At 30.7% G+C, this 12492-nt stretch overlaps 1 long non-coding RNA gene across 1 annotated transcript; it reads left to right on the top strand.

The window, feature by feature from the left end:
• Positions 1-495: 495 nt before the first annotated feature.
• On the top strand, positions 496-3551 carry LOC114270349 (uncharacterized). The gene is made up of 2 exons (XR_003631923.2): positions 496-1608; positions 3101-3551. It is a non-coding gene; the product is annotated as an uncharacterized LOC114270349 (long non-coding RNA).
• The last annotated feature ends 8941 nt before the right edge of the window (positions 3552-12492 follow it).

Below are 12492 nucleotides of genomic sequence, written 5' to 3'. Positions count from 1 at the left end.
GCATAATTTACTCAACAAATAATGTTACCCTTCCAAGATACCAAAAATCTATCTCAATAATTATGATTTATGTCGATTGATTTTCTTATTAGAAAAAACTTCCTGAATAAAATATGAAAAATGATATGTAAGTCCACTTTTTAGATCCTTTTCTAAACCCAGGGATATCTAAATAATATAGTTGGTTGATGATTAGAGAATATATAAGAGAGAATATTACCTTTAATATCTAATTGATTGTCACATTACTGTGTTTGAAAATTAAGTTTAATTTTTTTGTCTTGAATAACAATGCTCATAATATTTACTTTGCAAGTCCTTTCAAAAGTTCTCCAAACACTACTTTGGATTTAGAGCTTATTTGGAAATTAACTATTTTAGTTATTTTTTTAATTTTTTACAAAAAAAATATTTAAAATATATATATATATATATATATATAAAGTGTTGTTGATTTTTTTGACTATTTTAACAAAAAAATCAACATGCCACTATCAAGTAGACTTTCTCATAGCCTTTTAAAACTATTTCCTATTATTTAGGATTGGTTTGAAAATATGTTATTTTAATAATTTTTTGACTTTTTAATTAAAATATAAAATGAAAAAAATTAATATATTTAAAATGATTTTTTTGACTATTTATAAAATATGTCCAATTCTTAGTGAAGAGATGCTAAAGCTTATCAAGACCGTGAGCACCCAATAATGGTAGGGCTTACATGACCAGGAGTATCTAATAACTTTTCTCATATGAAACTTTTCAAGAGTGAGTGTTAAGAATAAAGTCAGAAAAATATATTCTAATATTATATTAAATCTAAAATCTTAAACTACTAAAAGAAAAAAAAAAAAAACTTTATTATTTGTGTCATAAATATTCAAATTCTAAATTATGTACACAATCAAGTTACAAGATTTTGTAATCCCACTGACATTCACAGACAAAAGATAGATAGATCCATCAAAACAAGTAGAAATATATAACATATAAAGATGATCAAGAGTATTCTAATATTATATTAAATCTATAATCTTAAAGGAAAAATTAGTCTAGGGTCCCTCCCCCACTTTTCGTAATGGAAAAGATCCATTAAATTATTTTTTGATGTCTAAGATCCCTAAACATATATCAAAGAAATTTGACTATCACCATCCCTAACGCTAGTAAACGACAGAAAACAAGACTTTGTGCTTGTTGTATGGGTTCTATCACCACTTCCCTAATATATATATATATATATATTTATATTTATGTTTATTACCTTAGGGTTTAAATCACAGATCTATTGTCTTCCTCATTCTCTCTGGTCTTCAACTGCTCCGAATCATATTGATGATCTATAATACTGTTTCGATTCTTGAAGAACTCTTCCTGAGAAGCCCTGAGATTCTCATAAGCAACACATAGACACTTGTGAGAAGCATAACCAGCCTTGACGTTTTTTTCTCCCAAGCTCTCTCCGCCATTTTCTGCTTCTCCGTCGTCTCTGGCAACATCTCTCTTCGCTACCTACCTGTCTCCTTCAACCAAGACATTGGCTCCACCACTCCTTTCTTCACTGCCATCTTCGCCTTCCTCATCACTTTCAAGAAAGAGTCCCCCCAGGTATTTCAATTGACAAATTGATCAAATCAGAGTTTTATAGTTCCAGAGAAAATTCAGAATTTCTTTGGGTTCAACTCTCTGGCTTGAATTGAAATTTCTCTAGGTTGATCCAGAGAAATTCTGTGGTTTGGATTGACCAAAAAGATATGTATGGTCACTGAGATATGTATATAAACTCTTTTTGGCATAAATTCCAACTAAGAATGGAAAAATAATGGCAAAACACAAACTTTGTAACCTCAAATTTGAAATTTCTACACCCTAGAGTTTGATCTCAAATATCATAAACTAAACAAATAAATAACAAAAGAAAAAAAATAAAACTTCTTTCAAGTTGTTCCAATATGGGTCAAAAAAGATTAGTGCATTACGTGCTGAATTTTCTCTAGGTTGAAACCAGATAAATTCTCTGGTTTTTAAACTGAATTTTCTCTGGGTTGGTCTAGAGAAATTCTTTGGTTTTTAAACTAAATTTTCCCGATTCAAGAATTTCAGTATTATGGAGATCCTGGTAGATTTCGGTAAATCATCACAAATCTCATGGGTAATTCAATCAAGGTAAGTATGCATCAGCTTCTCAAATTTCAGTCCAACAACCCAAAGAAAATTCAGACCAACCAAACCAGAGAAATTCTCTGGACCAACCCAGAGAAAGTCCAGAGAAAATTCAGTTCAGACCAAAGAAAATTCAGTCTAAACCAAAGAATTTCTCTGGACCATGTAAACGAACCTATGGTGGTAACGCTGCAAATTCAAACAGGTGAAGAAATTATGAAAATATTGAGGAATTTTCTCTGGATCAATTTTCTCTGGACAAATTTTCTCTGGATCAATTTTCTCTGGACCAATTTTCCCTGGATCAACTTGAGGGACTTTAGACATTATGAAAATATTGAGTATCCTTTATGCTGTAAAGTCTTAATACTAGGGACCTGAAAAAAATTCCCCAATCTTAAACAATTAGAAGAAAAAAAAAATAACTTTATTATTTGTGTTATAAACATTCAAATCCTAAATTTTGTACCACAATCCAATCGCAAGATTCTGGATTCCCACTGACCTTCATAGAAAAAAGATAGATAGATCCATCAAGATAAGTAAGAATATATAACATATAAAGATGACGAGGAGTATCCAATAACTTCCCATATGAAACTTTTGAAGAGTTAGTGATAAGAATAAATTCAGAAAAACATATTCTAATATTATATTAAATCTAAAATCTTAAACTATTAGGGGGGAAAAAAATAAAAAAATAAATAAAAAATAAAAACCTTGTTACTTATATAGTAAACATTCAAATTCTAAATTCTCTACCACAATCAAGTTGCAAAATTCTGGATTCCCACTAGCCTTCACAAAAAAAAGATGAATAGATCCATTAAATAGGAATTTATAACATATAAAGGAGAGGCCACAAAGAACATATAACTCTTATATAAAGATCATTATAAATTTATTCCCCCCAACAGATTCTTATTAGTGAGTGCAGAGAGTAAGCAAAGGCAACATTACGCCTTTTCCACTTAAAGCTACCGAACCAGAGGAACGCCTCATTCAAGAGCAGTTGAAGAGTATTTTCATGAGGCATGACAAAAAGGTCAATGGATGTCTCTGCCGGGAAGAGCTAAAAATGGGTTTTAAAGATCCTTATAAATTTAATGTTTTGTTTCCTGGATGGTGATTGCAAATCTGATGCTGACGAAGATGGAATCATCTCCAAGGACGAGATGGATGGTCTCATCAGATATGATTGTGAATTATTAGGATATAATTAAAGTTAAGTAGTGGATTAATGACGATTACGAATATGTAACACCATGTGGTGAAGTAACATCACTCTTAAATATCTATGTGTGTGCGCGCATGTGTGTACATGTAGCGAAGCTGCACCTTCCTTAATTACTATGATGAATGATAATAAATAAATAAATAAAATGTAACTTTCATCTTGTTTATTCAGATTCTTTATAAATTTGCTTATTTTTGGATTCATTTAATCCTCAATCATCTTATAATTTTGAATATCGAAAACATTCCATTTTTTTGTTTGTATATATATATATATATATATGTTTTAAAATTCTATTAATTTATTATGTAAATGTCATTTGTTATTATTATTATTATTTATAAAAAAAATTATAGAGGCATATTTTTTTTAGTAATGTTATACTTACCACCATTTTATATCATTTTTAATATACAACACTGCGTTGGAGAAAGAAAATGCTCTTGATAACAAATTCGAGAAAATTTCATTTTTATTCATATACTGTCTCAATGATCAAGTACATTCCTCAGATTTCGAATAATTTCAATTTTATTCCTAAATTTTTCAAATAGTATCAATACTACACTTGCCGTCACATTTGGAACTGAAAAAGTTAAAAAAAATTACATTTTGACCCCAAAGTTTAAAAAATAAAAGATGCACACACACACTATCTCTTACCCAAATCCACCCTCACCTCTCTTCCTCTTCTTTAACTCCTCTTCATCTTTATCTTCATCTTCATCTTCAATACAACAACCTCATCGTTTTCTTCATCCTCACCGGTCCCTCTCTCCAAATCCTCGTTTTTTTCTCATCCACCACCACCACACCACTACCACTATCACCACCACTCCACCACCTACTTTCTCTCTCTACCCTTCTCTGTCTCCTCCTCCTCCAAACCCTTAGCATCCACCTCCAACATCGATCCAGAAAACCCAGAAATAGAGATCGCCCAATCTCTCTTCTCTGAGCTTCTCAAGGACCCAATTGAAGACTCCTTCTCTATAACCTAACATCTCAATCTCTGTTTCTCTTCATCTTCAATAAGCAACCGAGGTTATTGAGAATCTATAATTGCGTGATAATCTTAATTCTATAAAAATTTACAAATTCCCATCTCTAATTTAGTTGTGTTCACAAATACTTTAGCTCAACAACAATTATAGATCCCGACGTGATTGATATCATTCAAAGTAGCATGTAAAGACATTATTACTCAAAGAAAAAAAAAAAACAAAACAAAACAAAAAACGAATGTAAGTAATCAAGAAGAAAAATGTGACATTATTGGTGCCAGGGATTAGGCTCCAAAGCGTGGCGAAATGACCATTAATCCCCTCTCTCCACCGCCTCTCTACATCACTGTGGTGCATTAAGGCAGCCAATGCGTTTTCTGTTTTTACCCTTTTTTGCCCAGGCATCACCATCACCTTCACAAGCTCTCCCCTCTCACCATCCAACACCAAAGACGAAGAAGACGATGACCTACCTCTTGTTATCTCCTGAAACCCATAAATCCTCGAAACCCCATCAAAAGAACTCGAGAATTCCATCTTTTTCTAAAGAACTATCTCGTACATGAATAAAATCAAACAAAAGATAAGCTATAATTGCATAGTTTCATAATAGCACTAAACCAGGATAGCGATTGGTTGGGGAAGACCAAAGAGATGTCTCTTGAATTGGGTTTGCTAAATTTGGTTCTTTTGACAGTTTCCATCACTCAAGATAGAGAAAGAAAGAGAGAGAGTGAGTTGTTTGCATAACTGGGTTTAACAAGAAAACAGAGATTTTTTTGTTCTTGATAATCTTGAATTGGAACATCTTTGGAGTATACCCAATTTGAGAATTGGGAAGAAACTCTCAAAATTCAAAAACTTGAAAGTAAAGTAAAATAATATGAGGATAGGGTCCTTTTGGAAGAGGGTGAATTTGCATTTATCATTTGAAATTTGGGGTCAAAATGTAATTTTTTTTAAAAAAAAAATTTCGTTTCAAATGTGAAGGTAAGGGAAAAATTGATACAATTTTAAAAACTTTGAAGGTAAAATTAAAATTAATCGAAATCTGAGAATGTAATTAATTATCGAAGTAAAGTATATATGTAACAATGAAATTTTTTCAATAAATTCTCAAGAAGAAAGGGAATGTAATAAGTATAGGAATAGTGTGTATACTAATCCACAATCTAATGTAGGGCCCAAAAATTATGGAAACTCCGTTTTATTACGGCACGATAATCTTGAATATTTTTAAATCAAATAAAAGTGATAATAAAAATAAACATTATATTTTGATTTTTCAATTAGGAGTTGAATGTGACTTCCTCCCTAAAGTTCGAATCATTGACCGGTCTCTGCCTATACGTGGGGAACTGGTTGGATAAGAACGATACATTGCATACAGTGTGAAAGATTCTTAACTTGGGAGCAAAGTGAATTTTGATATCAAAATTCAAATAAACAAAAATTGTTTCAGAAAATAGAAATTAAAGAAAGGAACTAAAGAATTAGAGTTCCAATTAACCCTAGACCCATTTCGATAATTTGAAAAGTATATTTATGAATTTTTTTTTTTAAATTATTAGATATTAGTACACATTTGACTAAAGCTCCATTTGTTTGGATGAAAAATATTTTCTATGAATTTTTTTTTTTCCAAAAAATATTTTTTGGAAAAAATATTTTTCTATATTTGGTGGTAGTTGAGGTGGAACAAAGTTGGAGGTAAAGTTGGAGGTGGAGGTAGTGGCATGGTGGTAGGGCAACGACAGCAATGATGGCGATGGCGATGGCAATAGCGATGGTGATGGTGATGGAAGGTGGTGGTGATGTGATGATATTAGTAAATTTTAGTCTAAAAAATATTTTTTGCCTTTTAAAAGTGAAATACATTTTTTACCCAAATACATTTATTTTCCGTTGAATTTTGTTTTTCATTATACCAAATAATAGAAAATATAAAAAATATTTTTAAAAAATATTTTTCGTCCAAATAAACAAAGCGTTACAATCACATTTATATTAAAAATTATAAACAAATAAGATTTGTTTATTTATTTATTATTATGGGCCCCTAACCAACTAATTAAACTAGCTCGGCAAAGGCTATATATATAATGATTTCTTCATCTCCATTATGGGGCTTTTGTAAGTTATTTGTTTCTTTCCCGTTATAGTCTTTCTTGTATTCTACAGTTAGGCCAAGTTTGGCATGATTGAAAAAAAATAAAAAGTCAAAAAATCACAATCCTATTTAAGTCACATCATCTTATTTAAGTCACATTATCTCTCTAACACATCACTTCAAACTCAACCCAAACTCAACCCATATTTCATAAAAAGTCAAAAAATACACTTATTTAGTCTTCCCAAACTAGGCTTAATTGTTATTGTCCCCCAAAAAATAAAATAAGTAAATGGTAAGTTTTAGCATCTTTTGACTAAGAATTGGTATTATCCTTAAAAATAAAATAAATAAATAATAGAAAATATTAGTTTTAAAATAAAAAAGCTAGGGACCCAAAATTTGGGAATCCAGAATTGATCTAGAATGGACATTTGTAGCGAAGGTTAAATTAAGAAAGTGTGGGGTCTATGAGTGAAATAAATTTGAAATAAATTTGAACTATTGATTCTCATTTCTGAATAAATTTCGGACAATTATTTCTGAGTCTGTAGTGTTGTGTCTTTAAAAAGGCTACAAGAAAGTCTACTTGACAATAAATCCAAAGGAGGTGTTTGGCGAACTTCTGAAAGGACTTCGACAATAAATATTTTATCTAGCAACTTTTTTCTAAAAAGAAAATCAGTTGATCAAAAGTTTCAGAAGCTTTCGGCCATGAGAAATGCTCAGCCATTAATTTTTTTCTTCCTCAACAAAGAAGAAAATAATATTGGTGAAACATAAGAACAGGTACAAACAAAGCCTATTGAAACATCAATGGAGAATTCTATTATACACGTCTCTTGTCATATGTATATTCATTCTTTAATTATAATCATTTTTTTTTCTATAGTTATGACATAATGTCTCATTTGTGTTTGATTATGACCTCTCTTTTTTTTTTTTTAGATATAACTCAAAAAATATAAAATTATATATACATATTTAAATTATAAGGTGTATATGATACACACATTTTGAGAAATGTGCACTATAGTCTTTTCCAACATCAATAATAGGACAAGGGCAAGAGAGATTATATAGTCAGCAGAGAGATTATTTGGTGGTAAATCATATTTGAAAATATTGTATTTTTGAACAATTTCATATGACTTTTACAGTTGACATAAATCATTGTTATTGAGAGATGTAAATTATAATTATTGAAATAGATTTTTTGCATCTTGGTAGGGTAACATTATTTATTCATTTAAACTTTTTTTTTTCCTGACGTAGCTGATTGAATGTAAAAATATTATCAATTTCAATTTAAAAAATTCATTTTTTCAAAAATAATTGTGATTGGTATAGTCGATAACATTCTACAAACAATTCAAATGAAATTAAATGGTTATTCATTAACCTCTATATAAAATTCACAATGATAAACGATGATTTCATATGATATAATTATTTCATCCCGTTTTACTTCAATAAACCAAACATAACATGAAATTTAAAATTATTTAAAGTACATAACTTTTAGACAGAATTTGAGACTTAAGAGACTATCTTGCCTACATTCTTTAGGGCCAAACCTGTTGTACATATCGAGTCATTAATAGATTCAAGTCATTAATATATCGAAGAGAAATCAGTCCCTTATAAGAAATTTTGAGATTGAAAAGGTTACATCTATTGGATAGATGTATCCATCAAATATTTTTATTTGATTGATACATTTCATTTTTTTGATAATTTTTTAAAATATTTATTTTTAAACATGATGGTAGTAAAAAAAGCTGAATAAAGATTAAAAAACAATGAAGGAAGTGAGTTTCCATTTATTATGATATATAGTAGTAATTGAAGCACCACAGTATTTGAATCCTTAATTTTAGTATTACAGAGCATATAAGATGAGGCTGTTCATCTCCTCCTCGGAGATGAATCCATAACCATTGGCATCTGCGTTGCAAAGTCCCGCAAAGCTCTCCAGTCGGGAATCCAAGCTCCAAGTTCTTCAAAGGTTTTTTTCAGCTCTTTTCTCGACAGACGTCCATTGCCATTTTTGTCGTGCTTCTTGAATATACCCTTCAGTTCTTCTTCATTCAGGGGTTGATTAAAAGCCTTAACTTCATATTCATCCCAAAAAGCCTTAACTTCGTAAATAGGCATGTTGTTGTTCTATTGCTGAGGAATATATGGGGCGTGTCTGTGTCCCTTTTTTTTTTTTTTCCCGATTTTTATAATCCAAAAAATCATGTTTGGCATGGGCACAAAAGCTCAAATAAAGACTAAAAAGTTTGCCTATTTTGCACCAAGCTTACCAAATAAAAATGAACATTTAAAATAAATAAATAAAATTAACCAAAAGAGTCAAAATTTCGGCTTAATTTTTTTTATTTTTTTATTTTGAAAAATACAATTAATTAAACATAAGTATTTGGCAACCAAGTAAAATAGTTAATATTTTGTAATACAACTTTTAAACCCATAAGCTATTTTTTAGCTCTCTGGATTACAAAGAGCACATAGGTGCCACTCAGGCCTAACTTCACAAATCCAAGTTTAACCAGAATTTTTTTAAGACTCGAGGAACATATATTTTGAATATAGTGTGGGCTTGGAAAATAATTTGAAAGTCTAAATTAAAAAAATAAAATAAAATTGTAGACTACTTGAGCTTAGCCTAAGTTAAATTTATTGAGGTGGAATTGAGTTGGGACAGACAAGGTATCAAATTGATAATCGAATTTGTACAACTCTCAATACAATTTGGGTGTGGCCTAGACAACCCGACCAAACCCACCTGATCACTTGTTAACCTCACATGCCCCTCCCTCCTGGCCAAAGGTCCTTTATTCCAAAATTCTTTTAACTTGTCCAAAACTATTTAGAAATTTTGAATTATATAAGAATATTAGTGTACAAAAATCTCAATACATCATTAAGTAATTATGAATATTTTGAGATAAAGATAAAGATTTTTGTGACTTTCCTTCCACGAGTCAAGAATATATTATTAGGTCCAACTAGGACCCACAAATGCATTAAAATTTATTCTCAAGAATATATTATTAGGTCCAATTAGGACCCACAAATGCATTAAAATTTATTCTCATCCCTGACTCTTCAAAAGAGATAAAAGATCTTGTGGCCTTGCGGCAACTTGTTTTGCAAGTTTTCTCCAACCTTTTTGGGTGAATAAAATAAATTTTGGGTGAATAGTTTTCCCCAACCTACCATGGGCATATTACAATATATATATATATATATATATTGTAACACCCCGAAATAAATGACAATAAACCATATATCATGTTTATTAAATAACAACTTAAGCAAAAATAATTATCCTCCATTAATTCCAATTGCTTGTATAAAAGAGTAACATATGCAGATATATGTTCACAAGTCTAACTCTGAATCTATGACATATGTTACATGATAAGGAAATAGGATAAACATAAACAAATAAGATAACGCCCTAATAACTACAATTTTCCAATACGGTATTTTGTTACAACAAAAGTGAGTTTTCAACTCAATATAGATAAAGCCCTAGGCTTGTATAAAAATAATTACAAGTAAACAAAATGAAGCTCTTGTTCTAAGTCCTCCCAACCTATTGCCTTGGCGGAGGCATATCATCAGCACCCGAAAATGATTTTCTACATAGGGTGAGCTAAAATCCAGTAGAAATACTACGACACAGTTTATGAATCTTAACATATGCAATGCTTGTGACAAACATTTATCTCTTTTCAAAAACTATGCAGTACCAGGTTTATATCACAATTCATAAAGCATTTCCTTTTCCAATAGAAAATAGGACTATGAATACAACTTTGTGAATCTCTAGATACGTGGCTGCAAGTAGACTATACAAGTACTACGAATTTGTCATTTTTACCAATATTAACCGGAAAGCTTGACACTTATCCGCGTGGGTTTCTAGTCTTTCACCAAAGACATACAAGCTGACTTAATATCGTAACCACACCCCTACCCAGATTCACCAAGTATTCACATTTTTTCCTCAAAACGATAAACATTTTCAATGTGTTAATATGCAACAATGCCCAATGCAAATAGATGAGAAAATAGTTTCCATTTTTCTAATTTTCATGCAATTTCTACAACAATCATAACTATCCTCCATCGATAGCCCAAAAAAGATATCTCAAAACAGATAAATAATTTCCATAAAGATAAACTTTTCCAAAATCTCAAGATGAAAGTGATAATACATATCCAACTCTGCCATCTTCATCAACATCAATTCTATCTATCATTACAAAATCAACATTTGATATTCTTAGGACAAAATTCCTTTTCCTTTAAATCAATTTCAAAGAAAAATCCATCATTTCTTCAAAACTCAACAATAAATACATTTTCTCAATCATCTCCAACAACCCGTATGAAAATCCTTTATTTATTTATTCATTTATTTTTCAAGCCAAAGCCCTAGATTTGTCCAAAAATCTCCAAATCACAATGTTGTTTCAAAACACAAATAACCAAGTTCAAAATCATAAGAAAGTATGAAGCAATCTGTAATGCCCTCAAAATATTACATAAACCCATCATTTAACATTTCTACAAATATGGTAAGTAAGTCACATTTCTATTCATCAGAGTTAATATTACAAAAGGGTATTTCATATATGTTTCAAATATTTGCAAAAACGATAAAATGCCCAACGGGCTTACATCTTTCCAAGTTGTTACTTGGTTATACAAAAAAAGAGTTCTAACTCTTTACAAGTAAAGCCCTTGGCTTGAATATACTTGTAACATTTAAAACAAAAGTCAAAACGAAGTCTTCAACTCCTAAACCTCCCAAACTAAGACCTTGGAGATGGCATGTCCCCAGTACCTGAAAAATTGTGTCCCAAGTAGGGTGAGCCAAAACCCAGTAGAGATATGCTAAACAGAATATGAGAATTAACTAAGACACTAGTATTTGATAAATGTTTAATACTTAATAAACCAAATACATCATCTTTGTAACAAATCAACGTTACACTACATACAGTTCCCTTTCCATTATGTAACCAAATCAATTCATTGACATAGTCCAATGGTATTCAAACAGTTTAAACAAAATGAGACTACAACTCATATAACAACACCTCAATAACAAATATCATTCAACACTTCTTTTCACATGCCATTTTACGGAACTAAGTCCGAGGGAACCGACACCCATAAATAAATACGGTTTCGGGACTTGCACCCTGGACACTCCAGCCAACTTAGTTATCAATGGAGTCCATCCCCTATCTCCTCCCACACAATATACATATACAATGTATTTAAACACATAGTCATATACAATGACCCAACAATTCACATATTCAATGTGTTAAATTCCACCGTCACATTCAATGACATAATCCAATTGATTAGTTTCAATGTCCCTAATCATCATGCAGTATCTACAACAATCAAGACTATCCTCCACTGATAGCCCAAAATAGATATTTCTAAACCGATAAATAAATCTATCAAACAAATAATTTATTATATTTTTCCATCGGTGAGCGATGTATCAATCCAACTACACCATTCAATCACAATTCTATCCAATTTCATGATTTTCAAATCAATTTCATATTCCCCACAATTACCAAATTAATTATACAAATTAGTTATTTAAATTCAATTAGGACATTTTTTCCCTTTTCTCAAACATTGATCCTAAGACCAAACTTCACCAATTAAACCCACGAATCCCCATTTTCAAGACCTCATATGCACATGGAACTTAAAAACACAAAACCCCTATTTTAAATATTACAAATCTCAAACCCTAACTTCCTAAATTACCAAATCTCACCATTTATGCTAAATGACTAATGTCTATGTTAAAGCCCATAAAAATGAGTAGATTATCCTTACCTCAAGTTAGGAGCTTAAAGGAGACGAAAAGAGCAACCCCAAGGTGCACCAAACTCAATCTTTTTCGGATCAAAATGTAGCCCACGAGA

This window comes from Camellia sinensis, chromosome 3, assembly GCF_055761805.1.
Source record: "Camellia sinensis isolate YWXY chromosome 3, ASM5576180v1, whole genome shotgun sequence".
Taxonomy (NCBI): Eukaryota; Viridiplantae; Streptophyta; class Magnoliopsida; order Ericales; family Theaceae; genus Camellia; species Camellia sinensis.
Note: the sequence above shows the minus strand (reverse complement) of the source record. Positions and strands in the feature narration are given on the sequence as shown.